This window comes from Equus przewalskii, chromosome 13 (assembly GCF_037783145.1).
Source record: "Equus przewalskii isolate Varuska chromosome 13, EquPr2, whole genome shotgun sequence".
In the NCBI taxonomy this organism is placed as follows: Eukaryota; Metazoa; Chordata; class Mammalia; order Perissodactyla; family Equidae; genus Equus; species Equus przewalskii.
In genome coordinates, this window is record NC_091843.1 from 62,915,596 (window position 1) to 62,935,304 (window position 19,709).

Sequence of the window (19,709 nt, forward strand, 5' to 3'; positions counted from 1 at the left end):
CTGTTAGATATAAGTAATTCAGGATGGCAATAACGCACTAGGGTGAGGAGGAAATCTGAGAGGTCACAGGGCTGTGGAAAGCTTAAGTGTGATGAACTGTGAATCCTTTGAAGAAAAAACAAGCCCTTCATATCCTTCTCTGTGCTGGAGATTACAAAAGAAAACCCAGGCTTGAACCTTAACTCCTTTCGAGACTGCATCAAATAAGGAAATGTGAGAGCCATTGTGTACTGTCTTGGGGCTCACTGGAGCACAGACTTCTCAGCTGAGTTCTATGTGTGTATGTAGGGAAGGGACCATGGACGGAAAAGGCTGCTAAGAAGTTATTCATTTTACTACGTGCCCCTTGGATTTGGGGCATTCTGTGCCCATCTAGCCTTTGTAGGAAGCAGCACATTAGGAGGAAATCACATAAAATATCCTCCGGGTGCTTGATAAATGTTTCTAGATGAATCCATAGCACAATGTTTGTTTGTTTGTTTGTTTTTAACATGGCTATCAGGGACAAAAAGTGAAAAAAAGTCTTTCTAAAGATTGGCTCCCCGGGAAGACATTGCCATTTGAAATTACTTAACATTTTTCCCCCAATATAAATGCTTAAGGCAAGAACTAGATTTTATACCTAGCAAATAGCAATGTAAATGTCAAAGAACATATTCCAGAGCATTACACTTACAGCTCTTAAAATGGCATCTTAGAATGGTATTAATCACTGTCAGTTTTGTGTACAACATTTCATCAATTAAATAGCAAGAGGACCTGTCCTTTCATGGAAAGCAAATAACACATATGGATTTCCTCTTAGCAATTAGCTGAACATTCTGCATTTCCTTCTTGCTTGCAAAAAGGGTTTGGACTGAAACCGTCAACATGTTTGCGTTCTTTATTGATAAAGCAAAGCAGATGTGTAACAGCTTCAGTAGAATCCAGATTCATTTATAAAGTATCTCGTGAAACATCTTGATGTCGAGGCATTTCTGGATCGTTAGATCTTTTAGAGTTGGAGAGAGGGTGACATCCTATAAAAGCGGTGAAGTGCTTTCAACTTTGTCACGTCTTGAGCCGAGGTTTTCAAGACTGTGTCACTATGTACGTGGAGGGGAGTTTAAAACTTTCAGGCTTATTGTGAAAAATTTGTTTCCAGCAGGGACTCGTTTCAACTAGGTCTATGGATTTACAAAATGATGAGGCAATTTTATGCTGCAAAGACTGATGATAGAAATGCAGTTTACATAAATGGCAATGGATTAGCACTTAAACCACTCTCCACGTATGTTTAAACAATCTTCTACGACCCTCAAAAATCTCCTTTTATAAACTTCATCATTTATCTGGGATTAAAAGGGCAATGTTTTGACAACATTGTTGATTTACATGTAACTCATCATTTGTTTATCATTTATCTGAGATGATTAGTGCCTGAACTTCATATGCCTGGAATGTGTATTACACTTGTTTACATTTTTGGTAGATGATGCCCTTTTTAATGTACTTTTTAGGGCTCAAGACAGCTTGGTGACTTTGATGATCCTTCTAGTAATCAGTCTCATCTAAGCCTGAGGGAACTTGAAGATTTACAACTTTTCAGCACAGTTCAGTTTTAGTGATAATCCATCAAAGTCCTTAGTATTCTTCTCAGACCCTAGTCTCAGACCTAGTCCGACAAGATGCATTGGTCTCTGAAAATTGGCCCTTAGGGCCATGAAATCCTGTAGAGAGGAATACAGCATGAGGTATAGGTATTCCCAAATGTGTAAATGTAAGTGAACAAATAGAAATGTGGATATCAATACAGCAAGAGAATCTCTATGTTAGTAAAAAATATAGACACACACATGCATATTCTAAGCAAGATGAAATTATCATACTCCATTATTGTCTGTTCATCTAAAATAGATTTGCATTCTTTCATATTTCCGATGATAGATTATGATATTGCTAACTATTTGTTATGATCTTTCCCCCATCTAGGACCATCTTAAATTGATTTCCAGGCTTAAAATAAGAAAGGGACATCCAGAAGAAGTGATTAAAAATGATTTCTATTTGTAGAATAATTCAGTGGGTACGTGAATGATTGTATACTTCATAAGCTGAAAGTTTAACAAAGCAGAGCATTCGTATTTTTATTCAACATAATTCCATGAAAACTTTCTGTTATGAGAAGAGCATTCTGAACAGAAGACAAATGCTGCTCCATGGGGACTGCAGATGGTACTACGGAGATTCACATGTTGAGAGCTCTAGATGTGTAAGCCATGCCAGGGCGAGTAGGAGGGAGAGAAACATGGCAGGAAGTGAGCATGAAGAGAGAGTAAGAGGCAACTTTCGCAAGAGGGAGAGCCTGGGTGAAAGAGAGATATCCAAAAATAATTTTTAGGAAGAATTTCTGTGAAATTTTGGGTAAGTTCTCCACATTATCCATTAAAGGCAATCCACAATCAAGATCTACATAATACTTCAGGCCTTCTGTGGTCAGACTGCTGTTTTATGTGTGCAATGCCACGCAGAGACTGGTTCAAGTGGGAGTTGGCTATATCTGGGCTACATATGGGAGTTTGGATTCACATCATTACCCAAGAACTAAGTTGAAAGTGCACCTTTGATATGACGATCTATGTTTTGTAATCATATGGAAATGAGTACTAGGAAATTTGGACTGCATGGTTATTTCAGTTGAAGAAATTGCATAAGGTGGTGTTGTGCAGTTTCACAAAGTATGGACATATGGGAATGCTCCTTTTGTTATTCATATATTTGTCTACAGAATATATCTATAGTAGGCAAAGATAGATGCAGAGGTTTGGGAGAGATTTAGGAGTAGGCCATATAGTTCTAGAACTACATCAAAGACAGGAGGAACTAATCTGTATCAATACATACAATGTCCAGGTAGAACTTAGATTCAACAGTGTATTATATGATGGATTAGCCAAAAGCATCAAGAGAAGAGGAGCTCACTGAAGGGACTCAGTCTCTTATCTTCTAGAAGATAAATCCTCTGGATGGGAAGGTCAGGAACATCAATCAGAAAACAGTAAAGTAAGAAGGAGTATCCAACAGCTAGAACTCTAAGCTCATGGGGATGGAGTGGTAAGTTGCTGGGGAGGAAACTTGAGGTGAGAAAGGGGAGAGAGGAGGAGAGAATAACTTCCTTGTATTATGTATAAGCCAGACTCTAACTGGCTAGGGATAGCTTTTAAAGATAAAGCTCTCAGATGAGATAAAGTTAGCGTAGTCCATGTGATGGTTAGAATTTCGTCACAGGGAACATGGCTGCTGCATCTGGCTTGCTGGGGAACAGCCCTCTGGGAGGGGCAGATGTGGTGCTGTCAGTCTGTGTGCTGCAGCATCATGTTGGTTGGTTTGAGATTAATAGCTGAGGGTCAAGAGAGGAAGTCTTAAAATTTCCCTTCTGAACAAACAGGCTGAAAATTGATTTTTAACTTCAACTCAACGGACACCCATTTACTGAGGAAATTGAAGTCGTTCTTGGAAATGGAGAAGAGGTCAGTGACAGCCATGCTTGGGCTCGTTCACTGCTTTTGCATTACCTCACTGGACAAGAACAAATCCCTGGGGACTTGGCTGCATCCGTGGGACTGGAATTTTAATCAGGCTTTGAGCCCACAGGTAGAGGCCAGCTCTCCTAGAAACTGGAGAAATTAATGGGAGGTGCTATGCCAGGGACTGGAGTAAAGGTCTCTAAACATGGTTAGAAATGCCACTAACTTGGAACAAAGATAAATAACCTCAGAACAGGGAAACACCACCAGCTAAGTGAGAATCTACAGGCATTCAGATCATCCATAGATTCAAACTCGCTGAGAATTGCCATGGAGAATAGCTGAGATCCACGTTTTGAATTGACAGCTATGAATCCACGAGAGGGAAGTATTTAAACCTCAGTGTTCAGAATGAAGCAACTGGAACTGTGGACCATCCACCAGGGGGCAGTAAACTGAAGCGTGGTCAATCTGGAACTTGAAGCAGATTTCCTATGTGTATGCAACCTTTTGGATTTTATTACCAAACCAAGGAGCCATCATGATTCTTTCGGAAGGAAAAAGAGGCGACCCTAGCAAACTTCCAGGAACACAAACAACGATTTAAGTTTTGGCCTGAGATGCTGGCGTGATTTGGGCAGCTGGAATGGTATGGCTATACTTTAGTTTCATGGAGTCTGAACCCCAGCAAATCAGGTCTCCCCAGGCAGGAACAAGCAGATCGTAAACCCTGAAGCGGCTGCTTAAGATCAGTTTAGAGCCTTGCCTCCTTGTTTGCTGCAGGAGTGGCATGGCATCATAAGTGGAGGTGTTTTGGTTCTCTAGGCTCCCATTCCTCAGTGTTTTGCAGACCTCAGCAAACTCAGGCTGCTCGGAAATTTGGGAGGCAAGAGATGATGCCATCTTTGCTTTTGTTGTTTTAGCAAGGACTTCTTTCCCATGAGGGAGAGAATTAAGTGAATATATCTTTTTCCTTATATTACCAGCAACACAGACTCTGCAGGAGGGTGGTATCACCTCAGAAACCTGACACATTTTGCTCCAGGACTTGCTAAGAGGAGCTTCAAAGGATCTTAGTGCCCAAGAGGAATCATGGGCAGCTTGGTAAAGAAAGGGGAAGGAAGTTGAGTATGAGGTTCAGTAATGTGAGTAGGAGGAGTCCCAGGGTAGCAGATATAGAGATTGTTAATTTCTGTGGAGCACCACCAAGATATAACCAGAGAGATGCTGTGACAATACATACTAGCTAGTATTTATTTTGCATCTGCTATGTATCAGGCACTGTTTGAAACACTTACATATAGTAGCTTATTTAATCCACACAACAACCCTAGAGTGAGATACTATCATCTTTGCATTTTGTAGATGAAGAGATGAGGCACAGAGAAGTCAAGATCCCATGGTAGGGCTCGATGCACTTCTGCTTCACAAATGAGGCAGGCAGTTTTATCTGTCAGAGTTCCAGTGGGCAGAGAGAGTGCCAGAGTCAAGTATCGTGAGATAGGTAGTTGTAAATTTGGGGGAGAGGGAAATACGTCAAATAAGATATTACAAAGCATTTTATGTTGAATGCTCTGTATCCCCTGTCCCTGACACTGTCATATTTTATAGTTTTAAGAAATTGAGAAATTACTGTTCTCCAACATTTCTGGAATCGAATTTCTCTATCTTTGAATGCAGCACTATGTAATCAAACGGTCTATGAAGGTGACCAGGTATATTCACGTTGCCATAGTTGGTATAATTTCCAAGACATTTTATCATTAGTTATTCACTTGCTATTTCCCCCTTTCTTTTACAGAAGTTCTTTTCTTAAAGCTATTAAAGCTCTTTAAAAGTTGGAAATTTCGAATAATGAAGACTGCAGGGTGAGATGGCATCACTCTGGCCTAGCGGTTCTAAGCACAGTGAGTGGTAGTATCCTGTTTTGTGTCCCAGTTCTTCTTCTTAAGGGTTGTGTGACCTCAGGAAAATCACAAGAATGCTCTGAGCCTTAGAGGGGAAAAATCTTTATTTAATATTGTTTTAGAGAGTACTAAATGCAACTGTGATTGTAAAATGCTTGGTAAAAGGCCTGGCACATAGTAGGAATATAATGTAATATATTACTATTATTATTAGCACTTCTCTTTTCTGATTGCTAATATCAGCTTTAGTCTGAATTGCAGAACACACCCAGTTAGACTGGATACCAAGTGACCTGACTGTAGCTAACAAAAGTATTGGACATTAACGATAACCCTCCATTTTTGAAATAAATTTTTCACCTGGTTTCTGATGTCCCTCCTACCACAGCGGCCACTTCTCTTATCTTCTTTCTTAGTCCCTGTTCATTTTCCCATTCTCTTAATACTGAAGTGTGCCAAGGCCTCATCCTTGGACCTCTCCTCTTCTTTATCCGTACTCACTCTCTTGAAATCTCTTTTTAACATCATATTTACATTGACTACTTCCAAATTTACGTCTCCAAAGTAGAACTCAATTTAGAGTCATTTATTCAATTGCTTATAAATGCCTCCATTTAGATGTCTAATACATACATCAAAGTAATCATGTTCAAAATAGAACCCCTGACTTTTCTCCTAAAACCTGCTCTACCCACAGTCTTCCCTATCTCCAGTTGCTAAAAAAGCAAAACAAATAACAGAAAACCTGGAATCATTCTAGGTTCTCCTTTTCCCTCATGTACTACGTCCATTCCATCCCATCAAGAAATCCTATTGACTCCATTTTCAGAATATTTCCAGAATCTTGCCACTTCTCCCTACCTTCTCTGCTACCATCCAGGTCCAAGCTACCATCACCTCCTGTCTTCATTCTTGGGACTCCTAACTGGCTTTACTGCTCCCGCCTTTATCTCTGTCAGTCTGTTGTCAACACAGTATTCAGAGTGATCCACTTAAAACTTCACTAACATCCTGTCACCCCTCTGTTCACATCAAGTGTCACTCAGATCAAAGCCAAAAATTTTAAAAATTGTCTGCAAAACTCTGAACAATCTTGGTCCTTTTCCCCTCTACTTTTCTGACTTTCCCCATTGTATATTCTTTCTCTAACCACACTGCCTTCCTTGCTTTCCCTTGAGTATTTCAGGTTCACTCCTTTTTTTCAGGCATTTGCACAAGCTTTTCTCTCTGCCTTAAATACTCTGCTCTCAGATATTGGTAAAACTCATCTTCACACCTCCAAGTCTTGACTACCCTATTTATAATGGTAACCCCCATTCTCCCTATCTTCCTACATGAAGTTAAATTGGACTAAGACATTTGACTGCATTATTTTTCTACAGAGCAATTATTACCAATTAATATGCTCTATATGTTATTATTTATTGTGTCTATTGTCTGATTCCCTGACTGAGTATTTGAGCTCCGTCAGGGCAGCAATTTTGGCTGTTGTGGCCACTGCTATATTCACAGTGCTAGAACAGCATCTACTTTTGGTAAATGGTAAAAACAACCTCTGAGGGATGTGATAGACATTCAACAAGCACTGGTTGAACAAATGCACAATTTGCTTATTCCTCATGAATGAGACACAGTGTTTGGTCCCTCTATCAATCACTGCAACCTTGGAGAGCTTTAGTCAACAGGTATGACGGCGTGCTATGGGGGAATTTCAGTTCATTTGCAAGGCTGATTTTAAGTATTTGGCATATAATTGCATACACATACATAGATCTTGGCCTCTGCCATCCTAAATGTTTAGGGTAACATTTCCTTCTGTTTGTGTAGTTAAGGAAATCATCTTGGGTCTTATTTCCCACTTCCCACCAAAAAATAACAGAAAATGCCTCAGCAAAGCTGAAAAAAAAATAGAGGTGTATATGTTTTTCTCCTCTTCAATGTTTATAATTATTTTCTTTTCGTTCTCACTTGTGGCACTACTGGTGCTGTGAACTGCAGAACCCAATACAAAATTTTCCTGCTATTTGGAATTCAAGCAATACCTGCCTTCACCACCTCTCTTTTCTTGCCAACAGTTGGAGGAGCTATTATATAATGCGCATAGACTGTCCGATGAGTAAAAGGCCATGTGTCATTTTGACTGACAGACTTCCACTTTGCAAAAACTGTAATTCTCTTCCTTCAAACTAGTGACTGTGTGGCTGTATGTCACTCTGCCTTCAGAGTATCTCCTCTCCACTTGTATTGTTTTGACTGCGTTCTGGAGTTGATGCCATAAGGAGAAGGTAGTGTAATGCAGAGAGTACTGACAGGTTGAAGCATCTGCAAGCTGGAGCAGATCTCCCGCCGCAATGTTTATATCTTTGGCTAATAGTGATATAATTCCTCCTTTTTTTTAAGTGACAGGTAGTTGGGATTTGTGCTTTTATTCTTCTATAAAAGGAAGCACAGATTCATGCAGTTTGTAAGAGCAGGATTTATCTAGTTCTAAAATTTGGATCTAACTGCTCAACCACATTCCTATATTAACTTAGTTGAATGGAAATGATAAAAGTGTGGCTGTGCTTACCTGATTATCTGTCATCTTACTCAGAGTGGAGATAATGCATGACTGGTTTGGCTAAAGTTGTTCTCATTTGATGTTACTGAGTGTCAAGACAGCCACAACGATGAGCTCGGAAATGAAGTGGTCTGGTTAATTGGCCACAGGTGACAGTCAATGGACTAGTGTTTTTCTTAGCAGCATTAAGCAGGGCTGTTTCTTCTCAAGTGTCCTGTGATGTTAAGTAAAAACATCTACATCACCACTGACCCAGATAGTAGTATGGTTGCTTTGGTTAGTTCAACAATCTCTTAAAAATTGGGAAGACTTGCCATTCTTCAGGGTTAGCCTTGAAGTAGGTAGAAAAGGCATCTCTCTTCGTGGTGTAACTGATTAGGTCTCAAGAAATTTATCCTTTATCCGAACAACAGTGGCATCACAATGTAAAGGTCTTGACGCTTAGGCTGAGGATTGGAGCTTCATTCTTTTAGGGAAGACTGTCCCTGGGCAAGGTTCTGAGCCCTGTTTTAGAAAGATGAATGTGTCAGAGACTGCTATGTGTTTACAAAAATTCATTTTCTGCTCTTCCTGGGGACACAGCTAGACTTATTTCCCAGTCTTTCTTTGGTTATGTGAGGCTAGGTGATAGAAGTTTGGCCAATGAACTTTGAGTGGAAGTGATATGTGTCACTTCTTTGTCAAAGTGGTTAAGAAGTGGGTGTGCCCTCTCTATCTACTGGATGAATGGAGGCACTCTGAGCACCTAGATATGGGTGGAGCCATGAGACAGAAAGATCTTGAATTCTTGAATGGAGATTGCTTGATCAGAAACACTTATATTGGACGTTAATACGAGTGTGTGTTAGGTCATGGAGATTTTAGGATTTACCTGCAAACAACATCCAGCATGATTACTCTAAGTAGCCTTTTACCCATAGGCGGAATGACTAGGGAGGGGAAGATTCTAGAGGGAATAGGACCAGTTTGGCTGCTCTTACAGAGATAAAGTAATATTGGTGGATGCTAGAGTTGAGGCAATGAAGAATAAAAAGAATTTTGAAGAAATATTTATTATGTTAGATGTAAAGGATGAGTTAAAAGAAAGAGAGAAAGATAAGCTTAATATTTGAAGCTGAGAAATTATGGTAGTAGTTACCTCAGACAAAAAGGGATAATTGGGAAGAAGAGCTGAAATAAGGATAATGATTATGAAGAAGATGCAGTGAATACTCTTGGCATACGAGGAGTTGGAAATACAGGAAGGGAGACAAGATGAGAACTCAGGCCATAGCTTTAGATTTATGAGTTGTTAACGTCTGCAAAGAAATGGAGAGGACTGGCAGATGAGAAGTGTGATGGTAGCACAGATGAGGATACTACTGTTAAGAGAGAAATGAGAATCAGCAAAGACGGCAGAAAAATAACCACTAGACAAATAAAAGGAAAGAGCAATGTGCTGGCAGAGAACAGAGTTTGGTAAGTAATTTTTTGAAACACTGACAAATGATTTGGGTAATCAAAAACGACAAGGAATGAGAAAGGGCCATTTGCTTTGACTTTTTTAGGCTCCTTCCTGGGGACACCCCTCTGAATGACTGTGATAGATCTATATATGTATATTGCTGCCATGTAATTTTAAAGGGGTGGTCACTGGGCTGGCCGAGTGTCAGCCCAGGGCAAACAAAGCTTCAAAAGGCATAAGACACATTATGGATTTAGTATATGTTTCAATAGCTCTCAGATATTTGTTGAACATCCTTTATGGACTAAGCATTAAATAAAATGGATAGAATGGGAGATGGTCGTACCACTAGCCATAATACTGAGCCGTAGGTTCCCTGTTGTACTACAAACAAGTGCCTTGGGGACACAAGGCTGGGGTTGATGGAGTTTTTCTCAGGCCTGTGGGGATGGGTCAGAGGGAAGGTAATATCAAAGAAAAGTGAATTTCAAACAGAGCACAGAATGAGCAAAGGCTAATGAGCTCATGGACGAGAAAGAATTGACGAATGGCGAGAGGTCAGGTGTGGCTGGATTTCTGGGTGATGAGGCTGGAAAAGGAGAGCCTTTGGGACTTGTTCTGTAGCAATGTGGCTCTACAGAGAATTTTAACCAGAGGGACACAGATCTGTTCTTTGGAAATCCTGTTCTGGTAGCCTTGAGGAGGATGGATTAGAGATGGGAGAAACTGGAAACATGGAGGCCCATTAAAAGATTATAACAATTGTTAGGTAAGAAACACTGAGGGTCAGTAAACAGAGTAGCAGGCCTGGGAAGGAAGGAAGGAAGGAGGAAACATTTTTGAAAATGTTTTAGAATTAGAAATGGTAGACTTCTCTGATTGACTGGACATGGAAAACGGGTAGAAGTTTAAGAAAAATTCAACAATGCTGCCTAAATTTGAGGAAGCAATTACAGGTAAAGAGGGTGGGAAATTGATATTATATGTCTAGATTATTACCCATCACATCCAATGGGGAAAAAAAATAAACTTTACCCTCAAAGAATATGCAGAATCCATCTTTTCATCACTTCTTCCTCTGCTCCCTTAGATCACTACAATGCCTTCTAGTATCTCTGCTTTGAGCCTTAGCTTTCTTTGATCTCTTCTCAGTGCAGCAGCCAAAATTATCCTGCTAAAATATAAGAACAAGCCTCTCTTCTTCTCAGTATCTTTCAATTGTTTTCCACCTCTCTCAGAGTAAAGCCAAAATTCTCACATGATCTACAAGGGATTATCCAATCTGCCATCCCTTCTGTTCCCCCCTCATCCACACATCCACACCTACACAGCTGTTACCTGCTTGCTGCCTGGCTCCCTTAGCTCCAGCATCACTGGCTGCCTTATGTTTCCTATCATACACCAGGTACACTTCTGCCTCAGGCCCTTTGCACTTGCTTTTGTCTCTGTTGAGAATGCTCTCTCTTGGAAATCTGCATGGCTCTACTCTTTCACTTTTTGTCAGGTCTTCCTTCAAATGTCATATTTGCAGCGAGGTCTTTGCCGGTTACTCTACCTAAGATGTAAGCATGTCCCTTCTTTATCCCCTTTCTCGGCTTAATTTTGATTCCTAGCATTTTTCATTGTTTAACATACTTGCTTTTTACTTAATTACCTTGTTTATTGTGAGTCTTCCTCACTAGAATGTAAGCTTCCTGAGGTCAGGATTAAAAATAATTTTTTAATGATGTATGAAAGACTGTTTGGCACACAGCCGTATTTCTTGAATGAATAAAGGTTCCAAGGAAATGCAACTTATAAAAAAAAGGCTAAAATTGGGGAAGTATTTTCATAAGAATAAAAAACATTGATATTCTCAGATCTCCATCAGCTAACAATGTTATTCATTAATATTTCTCCAAAATGTTTTAAATAACATTTAAAATACTTTACCTAAATAATAAAATAACAACAAAATCTATCATATAATTACTGCTGATTTTAAAATGTTGAAACTAGGACTACAGGAAGAATTTTGAGGGTGTGTGGTATAAACGGTATGGCCTAGAAACATGTCTCTTGGGTGGAATCAGCCATGCCATCTCTGTGAATTCCACATCTACATTGGTAGGATGGATGCAGAAAGTTGGGAGAGGTTGCAAGTCATTGAAGGGCTCAAAGACCTGCTTATATTTATACTTTTGTGAGACAGTAAAAGGTAATTAATTCTTGCCCGTTCTCCACTCTAAGCCATGACATTGAAAATCATATGACAACATACGTCATTGCTCTCCTAACATCTCCAAACAGTTCACCAGTGATGTAACTATGAGCTGTAAGGTTTAGGGAAATGTGTCTTATACATCAATAAAGGATAGGTGGAAGACATAATTGTGTAATGTCCGAACTAAGGAATTGTAACAGTGTAAAGGGTGAAGATAATAAAGTCAGTCTTATGAGTTACGTGATCGATTCATCCATTTGTCAGCATTGAATTTTTCCTTTGTTCTAGGCACTGTTCTGGATGGTGGGATGCAAGATCAATAAAAAATAATGCTCATTGCAGATACAATTCTCACTGCAATCAGGAACACAGGCAGGAAAATGAATAATTATTTTGCTGTATAGAATATTATGATAGAAGTATACAAAAGATGCTATGGGAGGCAATGAGAAGAAAACATCCAATCACAAAGGCCTTTTGATGGCAGGATCCAGATGTAACTATGAGGAGAAAAAGCAGTATACATGATTTTGTGCAATATATAGGCTTACAGTAATGTAAAATATAAAAATGAATATGTGGAAGTAGAAGTTTACACTATTTTTAATTAATCAAATTGAGAGCTGAATTTATGAATGATGCGGCATCCTTGTGGATAACTGTGCTCAGCAGTTGAAAAGTTTGAATCTGCAGTTCAGGACAGAGGTTAGGACGAGAAAGCAACCTTTTCTTTTTTTTGAGGAATACTAGTCCTAAACTAATATCTGCTGCCAATCCTCCTCTTTTTGCTGAGGAAGATTGGCCCTGAGCTAACATCTGTGCCCATATTCCTCTATTTATATGTGGGATGCCTGCCACAGGGTGGCTTGATAAGCAGTGTGTAGGTCTGTACCTGGGATCCGAACCTGCAAACCCGGGCTGCCGAAGCAGAGCCTTCAAACTTAATGTCTATGCCACTTGGCCAGCTCCAAGAAAACAGCATTTTGATGTTATTGATTTATAGGTGGTAAAGTTATGTAAATGAAAAAGATTACCAAGTATAGAGCAAGAAGAGGGTCCAAGATATATAGATATATATATAATATGTATATATGTGTATGTGTGTGTGTGCATGTGTATATATATTTATGTTTATATATGTATGTGTGTGTATATATATGGGTGTGTATATATAGTTATTTAAGGATGGGTGGAGGAAGAGACTCAGTTTTAAAATAGTGTTTTTACTCTTTAGGACATTAGGCACCTTCATACCTACAAAAAGTAACTCAGGAACTAGAGAAAAAAGCCATCAAATATAAAGTTTCCAATGTGGTCTTTCCATTGTGTCAGCAAATGTATTACCTGGTTTTTATTAGTCCAATAAAGCTATGGCTTTTTCAAAAATTCAGGTTTGGATAAAGTCCATATGATTTCTGGATTTTCAAAATCTACCCTGTAAGACCAGAAGGAGGGTATAGCGTGGATCCAATTTTATGGTATCTATATTTTTTTCCCAGGTCACTTGTTTCTTGCCCTCTTCTTTCCTAATATTTCCCATAGAGTTTCTCTGTGGTTTTCAAAATCCCACTGGCATATTTTTGTCATACTCGACATTCATCTTGTTGTGGGCTCAGATATTTCGGGAAGATCAAATCACAAAGCCTAATAAAACACAGATAATGGCATTTTTGACTCTGTGGCGCATCCATTTCTTAACAAGTTTAGGGGCCACTCTATCTAGTAAATGGAAGAGCTGGCACTAAGGAAGTTTGGGTTGCTGGCGGGCAGCAATGTGATTACTGGCTGGAAGAAATGTGGATGAGTTGGTCTATGTCTAATCCTTTTGTGGCTTCCTGTGTGACACACTGTAATGAAAACATCACCGCAAATTATAAGAATTGTCAAAATAGGCTACCAGAGGCGGTTTTTTGCTCTAGAGTTTGCTAACCAAAAATGTCCAGTGCGTTGTATTATACATACAGGCCGCTTTTGCTCAGTGGATGTACATCGGAGCTGAGCAACTACATGTGATAAAAAAGCTAAACTCTCTTTGACATCAATAGATTGGAGTCCAGAGGATAGTTGTTTCATAAACTGGAATATAGAAATAGGTTGAAAGTCAAGTTTCACTCCTGGGACTAAAATCGTATTTGCTTTTGAGCACTAGGTATTTAGTTTGAGTATTAAAGATGGTCGTACCGTTTCTGTACTTACCAAATTTAAGAGATTTTTGGTCTACCATATAATAGTTAACTACACACAGACAAATTCTTTTCTACAAAACTATTTAATCATTTAGGCCCTTCCAGGAAATGTATCTATTAGTTGTTTATTTGGGACATGTAATGTAGATTAAAGTTCTTTGGGAAATTAAAAGATCTTAACCAATTCGCTATTGAAAGCACACCACTAGAGTAATAATAGATATAGGGCCAAGTGCTTTTCAATGATTTTCTCACCTACTCCTCCTAAGAGCTCTAGAGATATGTACTACTATCCTCCAATTTTATAGAGGATGTGTCAGAAACAGGCACACCAAGGAGCAAGGGCAACATCACGATTCAAACCGAGGAAGTCCAATTCCAGAGCCCGCGCCCTTAGCCGCTCGCCTAGTCTCTGCCCGCCTCGGTGTACTCTCTCATGTGCTGCCACATGCTTTATCTCATTTGAGTTTTTCAGTGCAGTGAAGCAGGCAAATAATGACAACACTTCTGACTTTGAAGATGAGGTTCACAGACAATTAAGTGACTTCTACAAGGTCTCATAAAATAATCTGTGACAAACTGGACTAAATTCCAGGATTCTTAATTCTATTGCAGGCTTCTCTGTTAACCAACTTATTTCTTTTAGAAAGACTAGAATTTTCCTAGGAAAAAACAATATATTGTTCTAATGTGGTATATGTGTACTTTAAAAAAAATATGTCATTAACATTTCTCTTAAAGATAACAAAATATGAAAGCAAATTAACTTTTCTTTGATGCATAAACTCAATAGGTAGTTGCAATGCTGTCTTGAGGAACCAGAAATAAAACTTTGGAAGTATTTGGTTTATAGGTAGCAGCTGAGGTCATCAGAAAAGAATGGGCTCCCCTGGGGAGAAGTATTGTGAGAGTATCATGCCATGGTCAACAAGGAAACGAAACCCAAAAAAGATTTTGATGCATATGTGTAAGGGTTTTGAAATAGTTCAAGACTATTACTCTATTTTAAATGGCTCCCACGGCCACCTCTCCCAAACCCAAAGCACCAAGTCAGTCAAACATATATTTAATGCGTGCTTAATACGTCCAAAACTCCAGGCCAAAGATGACAGAATGAGCCCCAGCTTTAAGGAAGGTCTTTTCAATAATGAATAGGCAATATGGCAATAGCGTTAATAAGAGACAGAATGTGAGAAGTGCCATAAGAAAAGTAAAAAATACAATGGGGTTCAAGGAAGGGTGAGAGCACATCTGGTTGGGGGCAATCCAGAAAGTCTTGCAGGGAAACATGTTGTGGGATGGGTATGGTTTCAACAGGGGAGAGAAGTGAGTGGGGTGAGGGTAGCAGGGGAATTTCAACAGGGTGTCTTTCAATCCACAAAATGAGAAAGAAGATGGAAGGCAGTTTATATTTTACCACAATTTCTTAAAATCACACCTATTTTTAGTGGTTCTCTGCAAAAAAGAGCAACACAAAATATACTATAATTAAATCTCAAACTTTATATTGATGAAATTTTTCTTCCAAGGAAGTTACAGAATTGTGCGATCAAGATAATCTGAATGATTATGTCCTTTGCAGTAAGTGGGAACAAAAAAAGAAATCGAGTGCCTAAGTAATTGGTCTTTCAAGATAAAGTCACTGGGAAGTTAAAAATAGAGTTAGTACCATCTTTGGAATTTCTCCTAACTCTCTACTGCTTAGCACAAAATGACAGAGATTATAAAAGCTTAATTCTGGAATTGAAAATGGACATGAATGAAATGAGTAGAAAAATGTTTTATAATATAGTTGCAACTTACAACTTTTAATAACAAACTTCTTCTTAAATATTGTTAAGTTTACAAAGGTCCTCAGCTTTTCACAAACATCCCAAAGCTATTTTCCACCTGATAAAAATCTCTCAGCTCATCATGCTAGAATGTCTGAGACTCATTAGAACATACCAAATACATTCCACTTATCAAATGAATGAAAGTACCAGAAGGTTGCTGTGCTGAACACAACCTATATAACAAACATGTGTGGCAACCCCCCAGGGACCTATTGTATTGCAGTGGGAACAGACGGTGAACTCAGTCCTTAGCTAACAGTTTGAGATTCTCCCTTTTCTCAGGGCACAAAGCATCATTTCCCAGAAATTCTTACCCAAAAGTGTTTAAATTAATAGCACTTAATTATGTTTTAGCTAATAAAGTCTCCATCATGGTTCAGAATAAGAGAAATTGAGGGATGGAGAATCTGTGGTGAATAAATTTGAATTTGACAATGGCCAAATAGTTTTCATACAACATTGTCGGGCTGATTTAGGTGAAGCTTGAAGCCGGTTTTAGTGGACTCAAACTTCAACTCCTGAGACGGAAGAAAGGAAGTTTCTTCTGTGTGAAAACAATGTTCTAATCACATGAGTTAGGGACCTTCTAATCTGGTTTTCTGTTGATTTGATAACAGGAATTTAGTCTAAGCTGAGAAAGAACTAACTGATCAATCCATGGTAATAGAACACTTGGAAAGTCTTATGCTTAAATGGTTCAAGTGTGTTATTTTAAGAAAATTATTTAAAGAGGATTTTGGGTATTTTTTATTTCCACATTCGATCCCTAGTTTGCCTTTATTTAAAGATAGATTTCATTCTTTAAAGCAATTTTAGGTTCAAAGCAAAGTTGGGCAGAAAGTACAGAGTTCCCATATGCTCCCATCCCTGCACATGCACAACCTCCCCCACCATCTGCATTCCACACCAGAGCGGTACATTTGTTACAGTCAACGAACCTGCATTGACACGTCATTATCACTCAAAGCCCACAGTGTACGTTAGGGTTCACCTTGGTGTTGTACATTCTATGGGTTTGTACAAACGTATTATGATATGTATCCATCACTGTAGTATCATTCAGAATAGTTTCACTGCCCTAAAAACCCTCTGTGCTCCACCTATTCATCCCTCCCTCCCTCCGTAACTCCTGGCAACCACTATCTCCATAGTTTTCCCTTTTCTAGGACGTCGGATAGTTGGCCACATACAGTATGTAGCTTTTTCAGATTGGCTTCTTTCAGTTAGTAATATGCATTTAAATTTCCTCCATATCTGTTCACAGTTTGATAGCTCCTTTCTTTGCAGCACTGAATTATATTCCATTGTCTGGATATACCACAGTTTGTTTATCCATTCACTTACTGAAGAACGTCTTGGTTGCTTCCAAGTTCTGGCAATTGTGAATAAAGCTGCTATAAACATCCTTGTGCAGCTTTTTGTGTGGACATAAGTTTTAAACTCCTATGGGTAAATACTAAGGAGTGTGATTGCTGGATTGTATGGTAAGAATATATTTAGTTTTGTAAAGACTAACTGTCTTCCAAAGGAGCTTACCACTTTGCATTCCCACCAGCGTTGAATTAGCAGTCCTGTGCTCCACATCCTCACCAGTATTTGGTGTGTTCAGTTCTGGATTTTGGCTATTCTAATAGGTTAGTAGTGATATCTCATTGTTGTTTGAATGTGCACTTTCCTAATGACATATGATGTAGAACATCTTTTCAGATGTTTATTTCCCATTGGTATACCTTCTTTGGTGTTGTCTTTGTTTAATCTTTTGCCCATTTCTTTAATCGGGTTGTTCATTTTCTTATTGCCGTTCTTTGTATACTTTGGATACCAGTCCTTTATCAGATGTGCCTTTTGCAAATATTTTCTCCCAGTCTGTGGCTTGTCTTCTTATCCTTTTGACATTGTCTTTCACAGAACAGAAGTTTTTAATTTTAATGAAGTCCAGTTTATTAATCATTTCTTTCATGGATTATGCCTTTGTTGTATCCAAAAAGTCATTGTCATACCCAAGGTAATGTTGATTTTCTTCTGTTATCTTCTAGGAGTTTTCTAGTTTCGTGATTTACATCTAGGTCTGTGAACCATTTTTGGTTAATCTTTGTGAAAGGTATAAAGTCTGTCTAGATTCATTTTTTTTGCACATGGATGTTCAGTTGTTCCAGCAGCATTTGTTGAAAGAATATCTTTTCTCCATTGTTCTGCCTTTGTCAAGGATGAGTTGACTACAGACAGTCCCTGATTTATGATGGTTCAATGTACAATGTTTTCAACTTAACAATGAGTTTATCAGATGTAACCAAGGAAGAGTAAGACAAGGAAGAGTTGTGTCTTTCTGTGGGCCTATTTCTGGGCTCTCTATTCTGTTCCATTGATCTATTTGTCTGTTCTTTTGCCATTATGGGGTAATTATTTTTTTAACAGTATACAAACTATAATTAGTTGTTCATCTAGATTTATGAAAACAAGGGAGAGAGGCTGGCCCCGTGGCCGAATGGTTAAGTTCACGTCCTCTGCTTTGGCGGCCAGGGTTTTGCTGGTTCAGATCCCAGGCGCGGACATGGCACTGCTCCTCAGGCCATGCTGAGGTGGCGTCCCACTCGGCACAACCAGAGGCACTCACAACTAGAATATACAACTACGTATACTGGGGTCTTTGAGGAGAAGAATGATAAAAAGAAGATTGGCAACAGTTGTTAGCTCATATGCCTTCTTTAAAAAAAAAAAGAAAACAGAGGAGAAAGCTCTTCTTACATGTTCTTCAAAGAGGTCAAAATATTTTAGTTATACTAATTACTTTTTTTAAAGTCTGTGAGAAACCTTGGGCAGAAACAAACTTAATTCTCTTTCCAGTGAGTTGTGAAATAGAATCTTAAATTTCCAGAGGAAAGTTCTGGAATTTTGGGTCTTGGAAGGAGGCTTCCTCATCTTTTCTTTCCAGTGCTGAAACTCAGACTCTGCACTGGATTGACAAGCTTTCTCACGCTCCACCCTCTCCTGGCTGGGGCAGAGAAGGTTCCCATGCCTAGGGGCTTGTGCTCCCAAGGTAAATTTGAATGTGAAAGAATCAATTCTGCTGGAAAGAAAGGGTGTGGTGGGAAAGGTTGTTCTTTTCCTGAGGATTGCCCCAGGGCAGAAAGAAGTGCTCAAATTTCCCTCCCTTCACTGCCTTTACCTCTCTTTTTGCTCTCTCTTTCATTTACCTAAAGATTCCTTTGCAAAGACACTCACTGCAAATGTAATGGTTCTAAAATTTGTGTTCTCGAATTATCTTTTTCAAAATACAGATTCCTAGGCCTCACCATCCAGAAGTTATTGGGTCACAGGCATCTGCCTTTTGAGCAAGCTTCCACCAGGTATTCTGATGCAGATGGCTCCAGAATGCACTTTGAGAAATTTCGGCATAGAGGTAGTTTAATACTAATAAATCAAGTGCCAGAGCATTAAAACAACCAAGTGAAAAGAAGCTGCAAAAGATGTGCTAAATACCATTTAAAATTCAAGATCTCATCAATTAAAAATGTAAATAATCAAATAAAATAGCAGTAACACTTCTGAGACATTACTACTTCTAATATTCTTAATTCGGAACAATGGACATACATAGATGTATATGCCCATGTATGTAACTAATGGATCCAGAAGATTATAACCAGGCTCATGAGAAGGCAGGCAGTGGTATTAGTATTTATTGACACAACTTGACCACGAGTTTTCTTATTTGATACTGCTTATTCCCCCAAATTTGTTTTCCAAGTGAACATATCATTAATGAGCCTAAAATGGAAATTAAATTTTTAGACAACTTGTTTTCAAGTGCTGGTACTTTTCAGGAAAGAATTTATATTAAACTAAAAATTGATAGAACATGAAGGTGGAACTCATTTCACTAGTCCATGATTTCATTTGTGATTGCTGAATATATTCCATTTTTTCTCTTTATCTTTATTAAAATTCCACATTGCCTATGCCCAAGGTATCTCAAATGTACCTCTTTCCTTGTGATCTATATGCGGTTGGCCAAGGCGTATTTCCAGCCCAATGTAGGATCTGAGTCTTCACTAAGATAGTACTCAT

The 19,709-nt window shown here is 38.8% G+C and overlaps 1 long non-coding RNA gene across 2 annotated transcripts in view; it reads left to right on the top strand.

Moving 5' to 3' along the window:
- Positions 1-19,709, top strand: part of LOC103540076 (uncharacterized) — a 177,292-nt gene that overhangs the window by 79,357 nt on the left and 78,226 nt on the right. The window contains exon 1 of one of the 2 annotated variants that reach the window (XR_011525234.1): positions 3,428-4,155. The exons of the other annotated variant lie outside the window; for it this stretch is intronic. This is a non-coding gene — a long non-coding RNA (uncharacterized lncRNA). Of the gene's footprint in view, positions 1-3,427; positions 4,156-19,709 lie in introns of those variants that run through there. 2 annotated transcript variants of the gene reach the window in all.